We start from the raw sequence: 14,587 nt of genomic DNA, 5'->3' as shown, positions 1-14,587 counted from the left end.
CATCCTGCAATAAGGAGGCAAGATATGGGGACACAGCGAAGAAGGGGATCCCTGAGCCCTCCCAACTCGCTGGGAGTTTGGATTTCCCACTTACTAGCTGGTAACTTGGGACAAGTCACTAATTTCTCTAAGCCTCCGTTTGCTCATTTGCAAAACAGGAACAGTGGTGGGTTCTCCCTTGCAGGACCGGGTGTGAGGAGCACAGATGTGAAGTGGGGCAACACCTTAAAACAGGCTGCAGTGTGCAGCGAGGGCTGTGATGCGTCAGTCATGATTACGCGAGGCCGCGCCCCACTCTTCCTAAAGAATGGAGGAGGAGAGAGGGTGCCCAGGTACACAGGAGAGGGCTTTGAAGTGGCTCACGGGCTCACAGAAGAAGTGAAAAGACTGTTAGGAAAGTGCTGCATCTCTGGCAGGATGGAGACCAGCCAAGCAAGAAGACATGAATATCTCCGTGGCTCGAATCCCCACCGCAGCTCTGCTTTTTAGATTTAAGAAAAAAATTAATCAAACAAAACATTTTTTTCATTTCATTCCTTTTATTGCTGGGTCTTTGTTCCATGACTCACTCACCCCAAATCCCTCTACCACAGATCTGCTGTAATCACTACCTTTCCCACGAAGTCCCCTCACTAAAGCCATGGTCAGCTTCCTGGCTGTGACTCAGAGGTGTAGCTTCAGAGAGTCAGCAGGGACCATGGGGGTGAGACCCTACACACAAGAAGAATCTCCACTGCATTGTCCCACACTCTGGAGGGCTACCGTTCCACTTTACAAAGGCACCCCTTGCCAGAAAGGTCCTCCTTATATATTAATAGCTAGAAAGCTGGCAGTGCCATGCTTCCCAGTCCCCACAACCCTGGCTCCATGCTCGGGAACCCTCAATCATCCTCCCCTCCCTGCATCATGCAGACTCTGTGCTTCCCTGAGCTGAGCTGGTGTCCCTTCCCCGGTTTCACTTCTCAACTTCCGTACGACCTCCATCTTACGAACGCCTCCAACATTCCCGCGTGGTGTCACAGAGCGACAATAACACCTGCTAACATATACTGAGAATTTGCTGGGTCCTGAGCACTGTGCTAAGCCTTCAACATGCATTGTCTGTTTCAGTCCTGAGAACAACTTCTAAGGTAAGGACCTGACTAACTCCACCTGTTAGAGGAGAAAACCGAGGCTTGGGAGGTTACAGCTAATAAGTGGGGAACGGAATTTGAATTTGGCTCTGTCTGACGTCAGACTCGGAGCTTTAAAGTCAGGCGAAGGGCAGACCAGGGCAGACAGTGGCTCACATGGGAACGTGGAGGCCGGCAGAGCACACGAGAAACATTTAGGAGAAAGAATAGACAGTAACTAGCAACTGGTGACATATTGGTTGTGAGGAAAAGGGAGGAGTCCCAGACGAATCCCAAATGTGGCCAGAGCAGCTGGTGGACACCAACAGGCTTCACAGAGGTGAACTTCATGCTGGGCAGGAGAGACAAAGTGTTCCATCTTAGGTGTGCGCCAGGCCAGGGGCAAAGACAGCAGACGACTGTTCCTGACGCCACTCGCTACGCCTGAGCTCCCACAGGCACCTCGGCCTCTCCAAGCCTGTTTCCTTGAAACTAAAATCATAATACTCCCAGAGCTTACCTCACAAGGCTGCGGGGAGGACCTAATGGTACCACGTGAAATTCCTTTACAAACCTCACGGTCCAGCAGGACTGGCAGATAAATAAACAGAGAACCACAAAGAATGGATAGGCGATGTGATAAAGTATTCACGCACTGCTTTGCTGCTTCTGCTAATATTTACTGTCTGCCTGATATGTGTTAGTATGCTCTGGGCACAGGGGACGACAGTGAGTGAACCAGACGTGACCCTTGCTCCCAGGGAGTCCTGTGTGGTTGGGGAGACAGACATGAACCAAACAATTATACAAACATGCGGTACCATTGTGTCTATGACCCACGCTGAGGAAGAGAGGACACCGAGCTATGAACACGTATCATGGGCTGGGGACGTGGGTCTTGCCCGGGAAAGGGTGCCCGTGTAGATGGCTGGCACGTGAACAGGCATTAACCAGGCCAAGTGAACTCACAGGGGCACTCGCTGGCCTGCAGTGCTCACCGCAGGCTTCCTACAGGAGACCCCAAACCGGGGTTGTGAACAGCAGTAGTCAGTCACCTGGTATTTATTGAACACCTGCTATGCATCAAGCTCTGGGTCACCAGAGGGTTGAACACCTAAGGCTACAGAATGTGGAAAAAAACAGCTGGGGGTATCTAAGTGGCAGGTGCAGGTTGTGCTAGCCATTACGGGTGCTGGAGCATTGGACACAAGGGGAAAAAACGCCCGGACCAGGTCATAAAGCACCTAGACATCAAGCTTGTGTCCCAGGGAAGCTCATTTAGTCCCTGGAAATGTAGAAAGCCCAGGATCACACCATACTGTGCAGCAGAGCTGGAGTTGGAAACCTAGTGGCCCAGCTCCCAAACCAGGACTTACATGATGGCATGAGATGCCTTCCTTAGCCATTTCTTTCCTTCCTGGCAAATAACAGTAATAATAACAATAACAACAATAATTAACATTTATTGAGCACTTACTATATGCCAAGTGCTGTTCTAAGCATTTATATGTTTTTGATTCTTACAACAACCCTATGAAATAGATATCATAATCTTCCCCATGTCACAGATGAGATGAGCACAGATTTCTGTGCCTACTGAGGCACGGAAGAGTTAAGTAATTCAGTCAAGGCCACCCAGCCAGGAAGAGATGGTGCCAGGATTCAAACCTTAGCAGTTCGGCTCCAAAATCTGTGATCTGACTACCTATACTCCACTGGCCAGCTAAGATGATGGCACAACTCTGCACTACACACAAGTCTCAGGGCAGCCGCAGGGCAAGGCGCCCTGCCCCACTGATGTGGAGTTTGATCGCGTGTCTTACTTCAGTGAATAGAATATGGTAAAGGTGACTGTGTGTGAGTCCCAGGCCTAGGCCTCAAAGAGCATCACTTGTTTCTGACTGACCCTAAGGTCAACCCCATCAAAAGAAGAGTACACGCTTATCAGCCAATCTCTTCTAGAAGAACAAGAGATACATGGAGTGGAGCTGCTTCATCAACCCACAGACTTGCGAGGAAGAAATAAATGCTTGTGTTTATGTCATGGAGCTTTTGTGATTGCAACACAGCAATGGCTGATTTTTTAAAAAAATTTTTTTAGTACTGGCAAGGAGAAAAGCAATGGCTGATTAATACAGAAAATCTAACGTACTAACATGGAAAGTTCTCTGCCCATGATAGACTTAAGTGGAAAAAGGAAATAGTTGCAGATACATAACATAGAGAGATGTGATAGATACATAAATACATAGACAGAATGTATAATGACCTCATTAGGGTGTGTGTGTGTGCGTGTGTTTATGTCCATGTGTACTTCTTTCATGTGCGTAAAAATAGGTTTGACAGGATTCACATAAATTGTTACCAATGGTTATCCTTGGGAATTATCATTCCCAGACTGTATCTAACTCACTGTGTGACCTCGGCCCAAGGCATTTTTGATTTCTGTGGACTTTGCTATTCCAGTCCACTAAAGGAGCTGTTGGTACCTTGTAACTCTGACATATCACGGTTCTGTGACTAGTAAAACTCACCTTGCAAGAATTCTGTGCTGATTAATATAATAAGGAAGATTCATTCTACACTGATCGAAAGCCACTTGGAAAGCCTAGGAAAGAAACTCCAAACCAGAGTCATTCTCGGGTTTCATCTTCCAATCCCCTGTTTAACACACGAATAAATGATCCGGGCTCTTGGCCAATCACATCACAGGGCCAAATGGTGCCACTGTGGCCCAGCTTTTAGCATTCCCCTGCAACATGGGTCTCTTCTCTCCAGAGATGCCAGAGTGCCCACCAGCCTTAACTCTCGGCATTTCTAAAGCATTGAGGAAGATGTCTCTCCCCTCTGCAGGTGGAGAAAACAGACCACAGCCAAAGAATTTCTTCACTCTCCCTACCATATTACTGAGACTGAATATATTAACATCACCAAGAAACAAAAGGACCTTGCTTTTCACAGCAGTTCATCAATTGCTCCAGATCTCAGTAGCTGAGTATCCCCCGCAGGACCCTTGGAGGAAAGAGCAACTCATTGCAGTTATCCAAATCCCATGCGGTGAGCCGTGGTGTGCCCTTCCTTGTGCTGCAGGGCTGTGGGGCAAAGGGAAGACTGGGATAGAGGAAGGAAGGAAGGAAGGAAGAAGGGAAGGAACAATAAAAATTAATAGTTCAACAAATGTTAGCTAATGTTTTGTTTAACCTGAAAAGCTCAGAAAGTGAATATTATGACTTATTTTGGAGTTATAGATGGTGAAATATCCATTGCAGATAGTCATGTCATGGCTAAGGACACTTATGTAAGTGTCAGGACTTGCCTTCTAACCCAAGTCTGTCCAATTTTTTACTTTTATTAAGTTATTTTTAAATCATTTTCTCATACACAGTTTCGACTGAAATTTTGCAGGGTACATGGTAAAATGTACTAAGAATGAAAACAGCCATATTGTTCAACCCAGCCCTTCCTCTTCTGGGTGTGTATCCGAGTGAAATACTTTCACATGTGCCCAGCACAGAGGCCGGTGCAGGCATATTCCTTGCAGCACTGTTAGTAAAAGCTGAAAACAGTCTGTCATTGTCATGACGATGTTCTCCACTTTGCCACCAGAGTCTACGAACAGGCACAAGCGTCAGTGTCAAACAGGCAATGCCTCTTACGCTGATGTGACATTGTCATCTGTGGGGGAGTCTTAGGCAGTGCACCACCCCTGCTCCTGTGCGCTCTTTCTCTCACCCCCACTCAGTGCACATGGAGTGACTGATCTGCAGAGTTTTGAGCAGTGCTTAGGTCTGAAATGTTTCTTCTGAGAGGAGCTAGATGCACACAGGAGGTATTAATTTGTCATTAATTTGTTTTACTGCTCCAATGACCAGGCTCTAGCCTCTGAGATGAGTCCAGGTGTGTTTGGCTAAATCTGAGGTTGAGCACTAGGAGGGCCCTTGCCCATAGATACGGATATGAGCCACCTCCTCCTACAGCGGAGTTATAATTAAGGGAGATATTTTGGTCTCCAACTGCCTAACCCTTTTAGAACATTCTCAGCTGGTTCAGAGCCCAGGTTGTCTAGAGTGGGGTTATTCACAAGGCCCTTCAACATGTGCCTCTAGAGGACAGAAAGGGCCGTGGCCGTGGTGCACCTCGGAAGAGATGCAAGTGCAGGACATGACAAGATCGATCCCAGTGGATGCCCACAGAGGAAAACCCAACAGAAGGTGATGTTTGAGCTGAAGACTTTCCCAAGCTAAGACAGGAAAGGAGAAAATTCTACAGAGAGGATCACCAGAGGTGAGACAGTAGAAGAATATACACAGAACAGAGAATAGCTAAGCACAGCTAGAATCTCTGGCAAAGATTTTAAGGGAAAGAAGAGCAGAAAAAACAGTGGGCAGTTTGGTGTCAAAGATAAGGAGCCGTTGCTGCTGGAAGGAGAATGGCACCAGCAGTTAGAGTGACCACAGGGACCACGAAGGGAGCCTTAGTAGGAGAGTAGCCTGGTAAGGAGCAGGCTGTCTTCCTAAAGACCACTGCAGAGGGGAATGCGGGGTGATGGTGGGAGACAGGAGGGGAGGAAGGAGACCTTCAAGACGGTCCAAACAAGAGCAGTAGCTCATTGAACCAGAGGCGACATAGAGAGTGACCAGACACAGACGGAGTCAAGGCCACGGTGATCGGGCCGGCAGGGACTGCATTCCTGACTCAGCCACCCGCCAGCTGCAGGACACTCAGAAAAGCATTTCAGCTCTCTGGTCAGGAATAACACTGGATCCACTCTCAAGATGGTTGTCACATAATATAAAGTTCATCATTTTAACCATTTTAAAATGGATAATCCAGTGGCTTTTAGTGCATTCATGTTGTGCAACCATGACACTATCTAATTCCAGAACATTTTCATCACTCCAGAATGAAATCTTGTACCCATTAACAGGCACTTCCCACTCCTTTGCCCTGTCCTGCCAGCCCCTGGCTACCACTAATTTACTTTTGGTCTCTATGGATTTGCCCATTCTGGTCGTCTCATTTAAAGGTAATTATACAATACGTAGCCTTTTGTGTCTGATTTACTTCGCTTAGCCCAATGTTTGTGAAGTTCATCCACACTGGTAGTATATATCAATGCTTGCTTCCTTTTTGTGGCTGAATGTTCTCTCACTGTGTAGATATCCTTGTGTTGTTTGTCCATTTGTTGATGGACATGTGGATTGTTTCCATTTGGTGGCCATCATTAATAATGCTGTTATGATCTAGGATCCAGGCTTGCAGCCATCCACATAACAGGCAAGGTCCCTGTCCTTTGTGAATTTACATTCTGGTGAAGGAGCCAGTAAACAAGGGAGCAAATAAATAAACAAGACACTTGCAGATGGTGACAAGTTCTATGACATGGGAACAGGACAATGTGAGAGCCACACGACTGGTCGGGGAAGGAGAAGCAAGACCTCTGGCAGGATGAGCAGGGACGGTGTCCTTGAGGAGAAGTCAATTCTGGCTGTGACGAGAGAGTGAGTGGGGGTCCCAGTGCAAAACCCTGGGGCGGGGAAGCACTCCTCACAGAGGGAACAGCCAGGGCAAAGGCCCCGAGGGAGATTCAGTATATACACAGTCAGCTGGGGCCCCATGGAGACAAAAGAGGTGATGTCAGAGAGGTGAACAGGGGACAGCTGCGAATGAAAGGACATTTTTTTTAGAGAAGGAGAAAAGCCATTTTCTGCCCGTGGCCCCTCCTCCACACTCCACTGCATGGGTTACCAACCCACAGACTGCATTGTGCCGGGGAGGTGGGCTGCAAACACGTCTCCAAGAAGCTACACAAAAAGAAATCATCAGAAATCATCAGAACTTCGGAAAGAAAATACAGGGAAAGATAACGTCTAACATAAATATCATTTCTCTCGGTTCTCTTCCGTGCTTCCAGAAGCAGACGGATTTACTTCTAAATTGTCCTGCTGCGTCTGCCTTTATTACCTGCCTTAGGAAGGCTGCACCAGGCCAGCTGGGATGCTGCCTTCAGTGATGCTCGGGCTTCTCGGCTCAGACAGCGACAAGGCCAGCGGAAGCTTGATTTCCCCACAGATCCCAGCAGAGGCCCCATCACCTTGATTGCTTCTGATCAAGGCAAACTGAGAAAAACAAAGCAGGGACAGCTGGTCTCTTTCTGTCATTTAAAACCAACAAAACCCTGCAATGTGGTCACTCAAAACCAATGCAAAAGCATGTTTTAAGAATACAGTATTTTGTCATTAACTATAGTCACCATGCTGTACAACAGATCTCTTGAGCTTATTCTTCATGTCCTGCTGTAATCTTGTACCCTTTGACCAACACCTCCCCATCCCCTCCACCACCCCAGCCTCTGGTAACCCCCATTCTGCTCTCTGCTTCTACAGAGTGAGTGTCCTCACTACATAAAATGATGACCATGTGAGCTAATGCATGTGTTAATTAGCTCGACTTAGCCCTTCCACAATGTGCGTATAACTTAAAGCATCATGCCGTATGTGATAAATACATACAATTTTATGTCAATTAAAAGGGGGAAAAACAAGGCAAAAGCAAATGCCTAAAATGGGAAGCCTCAATAGCTAAATCATGCATCCAAACTCTGTTCCAGCCTCTCTTAAGAAGGAAACCTCACACTAGTTAAGTCAGAATGAGATGTCTAGGTATCTTAGTTACAAATGTCTGCAGTGAACCATGCCGACTAGTCCTGCAGTCTGACCTTGTGGCTTAGTTAGAAGTCTGAATTCAAGATCTGGCTTTGCCACTTGTCATCTATCACACCTTTGACAAACACTTTTGTTCAAATCAATACATTTTTAATTAGCAACTACTTCGCACCATCCTCTCTCACTTGAGTTTATGCAGAAGCCTCCTAGCACTCTCTAGGTGCATGCTGACCCTCTCCATCTGTTCCTTGTGCTGCCATCGGAGCCATAAATCCTCTCCGGCCTCTGTTCTCTGCAGCTCGAGCCTCTGAGCTACTTCCATGTTGTCCAGCAAGTCACCCTTCATTTTTCCTCTGTGCCTTTTCATCATTGTTCCTTCTACCTGGAACATTCCTACACCTTCGGCCCCTAGCCTGCGTGCTTCCCTGAGCTAATTCCTCTCCCTCCCTCAGGGCTCAACTTTTGGAAACCTTTCCAGACTACCTGTCTGAATCAGTAACATTTCCCCAAAGTCCCATGACACCAGATACCAAACACAACTCCCAGGATGTTGTGCCTTTTATGTTGTGTCTCCCAACACCCTGTGAGCTCTAGTAAAGCAGGAACCCTTGTTCACCACAAATTCCCCATGCCCGGGAAGTTGTCTAGCAAAGAATAGGTTCCACATCACTACTTTTTGGATAGATGGGTGGATGGATGGATGGCAGACACAATGATTGTCTCTGGATATGCAAGGGTGAAGGAGAAGAAATCCTGTGTCTTCCAAGAGCTTACAGACTAACAGAAAGCAACAAGAGGCAGCCATAAATGGCAATGTCACCAGAGTAGGAATTTGGTACCAGAGGTTCATGAAGGCTTCTAGGAAGAGCTAGCACCGGAGCTGAGTCTTAAAGGATGAGCAGGAATGAGCCAGGTATGGAGGGGGTGGGGGAAAGGCAGCCTGGACAGTGGCAGGAGTCAAAAGCGAAGTGAGTGCCTACCCTGGTGTTTCTGGGAAGCTGATTCTATACAAATACAGCTTCACGTCTGTGGGGCATGTCAGACCACGCAGCCGAAGTTGAGTGTCAACAGAGGTCAGGACCAGAGAGGCAGGTCTGGTGGCTCTGGGCTTACAATGGGGGCTCAATCCAGGAGAAATAAGAGCATCCGCCCAGCCCACATGGCTGGAAGGATGGAGTCTGAGGAACATCTGCATTTCACTAAGGGACAGAATCAGGAAAGGAGGAGGAGGAACAGATAAAGGAAAGAGGGAAGGGACCATCTGCAGAAAGGAGAAGAACAAGGAGGGTGCTGACGCAGAAGCCAAGGGCAAAGGAAGCTCCAGAGTGCAGTGGGCGTGGACCCTGCGGCAGAGATGAGGTGACCTGGCCAAAGCAGCATCAGCGAGAGGTCAGGGAGGATGGGACGGCAGACCATCAGACAACAGTGCATTCGGGAGACAAGAGGGGAGGAAACAGAAGCAGGGAGAACTCACTACTCATTCAAGAACCTCCACTGAGAGGGACAGGGCGGACAAAGAAAAACTAAAAGCAGAACTTGGAAAATGTAGGGGCAAGAGAGAATGACATGTTAGAATTTGAAATGCTTAGCCATCTTTGCAGGCCAAAAGGAAATCCTCAGAAGGGAACAAAAGGTCAAGTATATCAGGGAGGAAGGGACAGGTGGCGAGAATATGCAGAAGGGACCAAGCTCACCCACGTGGGCAGGGGCTGGCCTGGTCATGAGGCAAATGCCTCAGCCTCAACAGGGAAAAGCGCGCAGGGTGTGGATGCAGGTTAAGTGGCTGAGTAGGGTGATAGGATTGAGATAATTCTCATCTCAGTCCCTGGATATTAACTTCTCTGAGCTATGATGTCCTTGTTGGAGCACATATTTCCAGCCTGAAATGGGTTCAGGGATGTGAGAGCTTCTATAGTCCTCGACACCCTCCTTCACCATGACCGTGTGAAACGCAAGTCTGTGAAGCTCAAACATGCCCGGAGACATTCTAACATTTTAAATTAGCTCTAGGAAATGAGGATTTCGTGAAGACAGACCATCTTAATTTCTTTTTTTAAGTGAAAAAATATATTAGATGAGTCAAAGTGAGTGTTAACAGGTCCTCCTTCATCTCAAAATGTAAGCTCTGGAAACACTGGGCTGCTTACGATAGGTCCAATCTAATGAAATTGACATTTTTGCAAATCAAAACATGTCGCCTAGAAGCAATTGAATCTGGGTCAACCTAATAAGCTCCCTGACAACCCAGACCTTTACTCAGACTGTGCCCCCTGTTTTAAAAGTTTTACTCCCTGCTACAACCCCATCCCTCCCTAAAGTACTTGGCTAACTTCTATCCATTCTTTAACACATTAACTGCCATGTGAGTTGTATTTCACTCATGCTAGTTTTGAGCCTGGGGCCTCATGAAGCATATGTAACTCATACGTCTCTTCACCTAGGGAGCTGCGTGAACTATTTTTCAAGTTGCATACAACTCACACACAGCAAACAATAAAAAATAAAGTTTTCATCAAATTAGAAAGGATCATTTTGGTTTTGAAGTTTTTATTCTATTTTCATAATAAAACACCATGGCCCCAAGGAAAAAAATTTTTTTTTCCAGTATGGCAGTCAATGTGTTAAGGCACAGTCCAGATATCTCTTCCTCCAGGAAGATTTCCTTGAGCACTGTATTAGTTATCCATTGCTCCGTAACAATAGCACCATGAACTCGGCAGCTTGAACCAATACATATTTATTATCTCACAGCTTCTATGGGACAGGATCCCAGGCATGGCTTGGCTGGGTTTTTTTGCAAAGCTGTAATCAAGGTATTGGTCTCAGATGAGTTCTCACCTGAAGACCAACCAGGGAGGGATCGGCTTCCAGGCTCACATGGTTGCTGGCAGAACCCAGCCCTTGCAGACCGCTGAACTGAAGGCCTCGCTTCCCTGCCAGCTGTTGGTTTGAGGCCACCCTCAATTCCTTACCAGGTGGCCCTCTCTGAAGAACAGCTCACAACACAGCTACTGGCTTCATCAGCTAGCAAGGGAGTGTCAGCTAGCAAGACAGACGTCACACTCTGATGTGACATAAATATGGAAGTTACATTAGTCATCTCTGTGTTTTCTGTTGGTTAAAAGGAAGTTAACAGGTTCTCCTGGGGTAGTGATTACACAGGGCATGAGTATAGATGTGGGGATAATTGGAAGCTTATCTACTACAGCCAACAAGGCTGAAATTGTGGCTCTTCCTCTCTCTGTTCCCCTTGCCCCAGGCATACCTCTAACTTCATCTCTGTTACATAAGCACAGTGATTTTCTGTGTATGTATCTTTTTCCCTCATTAATTTATGAGCTTTTTTTCTGGAAGCTAGAATGTCTTACTCATGACATCACCATAACCAGCACAATGTCCGGCACATAGCAGATAGATACTCAATATGCATTTGACAAATTCACCAATTAATGGCATTGCTGCTAAGCTGACAAGTCACCAGACCAAAAAGTATATTATAGGATGCATCAATTTTCAGTAAGGCCTGTATGGGATAAACCCAATTATTACATTCCATAGTTAAATTACAAAATTAAAGTTGGATGAATGAAATAATTAAAGGCAATTTCAGTGCACTAATGAGCAGAGATACCAGACGAGATTGTGTGACACCACATCAAAGACTGGGCTCTGGTGTGCGTTTGAGGTGTACTTTCTCATTTCAGAATTAAACCACCCAGCAATGAGCCACTTTAGACATGAGGGTTTTGGAGTTAGTACTTCTATATCTTGATCATTAAAACAGAGAAAGACCAAGAGCAAGAATAAGAGGGGATAGAAAGGGAGTGAGAGCAGGAAAGGGCAAGAATGAGAGCAAGAACAAAGGAAAGAGATGTAAAAATATTAAAATTAAGATATTTGGTGCACAAAAGATAGAATACTCCAAAGAAACGGATGGGGCTTATGGAGGAAAGGTGGTGGAAAAGGATCAAATTCAGTTCCCAAAGCAAAGTGACTATACCAAGAAGGTTAAACACATCCCTCACTGTAACCAAGAAACCCAGACCTATAGTGATGAAATCTGCATGTTGATGCAATACCTACTGTATGGCAGCCACGGGGCTAGAAGCTGTGGACATGGTGGGCAAAGACAGACAATGTCCCTGAACTCGTAAGGTATATGAGTCACCATTGTGGAAGACTGACCAAAATAATAAATGAATGGTCAAAGTAATTTCAATCTGGGATTCTCTACCCAAGAATAAATATGGTGATCATTATAAAAGCCATTCTTTCTGTTCGTTAGTTTTACTACCTCAGCTAGTTATTCAGCCTGGTGGCCGTCCGTATTTTCAACTACAAAGTATGGTTGCTAATCCCTATCTGCTAAATAGCATGAAGACTAATTGAGTTAATGAAAATATAACAAGTAGCACAGCACATGGCCGTGAGAAGACTTTCAAAGCTAGTGCTATTATTGTCTAATTCAATCGTCCAATTGCATTTCCAATTCAAGTGTCTAGCACTGTGCTGTTAGCAGGTGGTCAGTTTACGCATCAAGCTCTGAGGCCGGGCATTTGACAGGGGAGGAAGACAGCATTGCTGCTTCATGCAGGTGCCTGTTTCCATAAAGAAAATCATCCCATTTTTATTTTATAAGCCCAGGGGATTATTAAATTAAATAGTTTCCTTGCTAATATTCAACCATAGTATCACCACCTCCCAGCCATTTATGGTAAAATTAGTAACAGCATTATTGATTCAGAAGCCCAAATGGATACATGGATACATAGACAAAGCAATATATCTATTGGACATTGTGGTCCAAAAGGGGGAAAAGGAAAAAAAAAAACATGTCTGGAGACATGGTTTCTAATAATAACGTTCCATTGACTCACTGTGTGATCTTGGAAAAACTATTTTCCCTCTTTGGGTCAAAATTTGCTCCTCTTTAAACTGAATAAATTAAAATACATGCTTGGATAGTTTCCTCAATTTAATAAATGGCTTATAGAATTATTTCTTCCCTCTGGAAAGAGAACAAGAGCCAGTGAGATAAAAATCACTGTGCTATCTACCAAATAATTCTAGTCCGTTGCTTGTAGATACATAGTGGAATGGCTATTTCCACCACGATCAAGGTAGATAGGTCCATGTGACTTGCTTTGCCATGAAATGTGAGCAGAAGTGACATGTATCACTTCCAGTCATAAGGTTTAAGAACCTGTGCATGGTTCATCTCACTCTCATTTTCTCTCTGACATGGAAAGTGGCATATCAGAAATATTTGAGATGGTTGCTGCCCCATCGGCCTGGCCCCTGAATGACTGCAGTGCAATGTTAATGCACTGACATTGTGAGGTTGTCGTCACTACAGCACACCCCAGCCTATCCTGACTGATACAATGAGAGAGAGATGAATAATCCAGTTTCAAAGCAGAGTTGCGGTCAAAGGAGGAACCAATGAGATCAAGACCTGAAACTGCCTTGAATTAACTGTAGGGCCCAGATCTCAGAGCAGGTCATCAGATCATCACCAGCGCTCCCTGGGATAATATACGTGCAGATGCTTATTGTCCAGAAACTTCCAGGCTTGTTATATCCTGTGATGTGGCTCATGTTGTGGCTCACTCTGGGAAAGCTGGGTTTACCAGCAAGAGGAGGTTCTGGAGTATCTAAACCTTGTGCATTTCTAATAGGTTGGGTGACTTGTGTGTGCTCCTGGCCATGCCACAAAAAAGAATAAACACAGCTGACCTACCATGTCTTTAAATGCTGGTGCCTAATAGGAGACCAAGACCACCTGGAGAAGAGGGCCTGGTATACTTTTCAAATTCTGGCTGTCTATGAATCTGAAATTCAATCATGTTTGGAAAAGGTAACCCAACAAAAGCCACATTACTGGAGATCTGTCTAAATAACAAACAACACCAGGCAGAGGGGTGACTTTGTACAGAAGGAGAGAGTGATTGTGAGCAAGGTATTTATCTTCCCTTGAATAAGGCCGGGTGCCGTGAGCCTGGAGGGAATGGGCTTAATAAATGGTGGCAGGTGGAATGTAGGTTAGCTCCGGAAGGAGAACGTGTCAGTGAGGGTTATGAAACACGGCAGTAAGTGACTGATGAGGTTGTGTCATCTGTTCCCCCCGAAGATCACCAGGAAGGAGATGGAAAGTCTTTCTCAAAGTCAGATATTGAGGAACAAGTCCAGGCCTAGTCAAGTGGGAGCTGGGGCTGGGGGTTTCAAAGAGGGAATTGGCGAGCAATAAATTATACTCCCCTTTCTACCCAGGTTTTCAACAAACAGAAATCAGATGAATAGCATGGCAGATAGAGGTCAAAATGTCACCTTCTTTTTGTTAACATAAAAGTCTAAATTAATGGGCATGGCTTACAGTAAGGGCCAAATGAACCTGTTAAATGAACTGGAGTTTGAGGCCTGTTGTCCCTGGTCCCAGGCAATGGTGGCCTGGGGCAGCTTTCCAGCTGCACCCAGGGACAGAACCGTGGAAGTGTCCTCAGCCTCATGCTCTCTGCAGCAAATTGCTCTCTAAGGAGAAGGTTATGTCCAAGCTGAGCTCACCGTGCCCAATTTAATCTTGTCAATCCTCCAATCAGAGAGGTCACTATTGTGCCTGATGCAGAGTAAAAAAAGAAGCAAAGAATGCACATCCAGTGGTCTCCCAACATGGAAGAGCATGTCAGGTTCAGGGGGGCAGGGGAATCCCTCTTTGACACTCGATGCTGCCTGGTGTCAGGTATTCTCCATTTAATTACGTCAACGAGTGTTGTCTAACACCTTCATGTTCGGTATTCCATTTAGTCTTTTTAC

The sequence above is a fragment of the Propithecus coquereli genome, unplaced genomic scaffold (assembly GCF_000956105.1).
Source record: "Propithecus coquereli isolate 6110/MARCELLA unplaced genomic scaffold, Pcoq_1.0 Scaffold28, whole genome shotgun sequence".
NCBI classification, from domain to species: domain Eukaryota; kingdom Metazoa; phylum Chordata; class Mammalia; order Primates; family Indriidae; genus Propithecus; species Propithecus coquereli.
Note: the sequence above shows the minus strand (reverse complement) of the source record.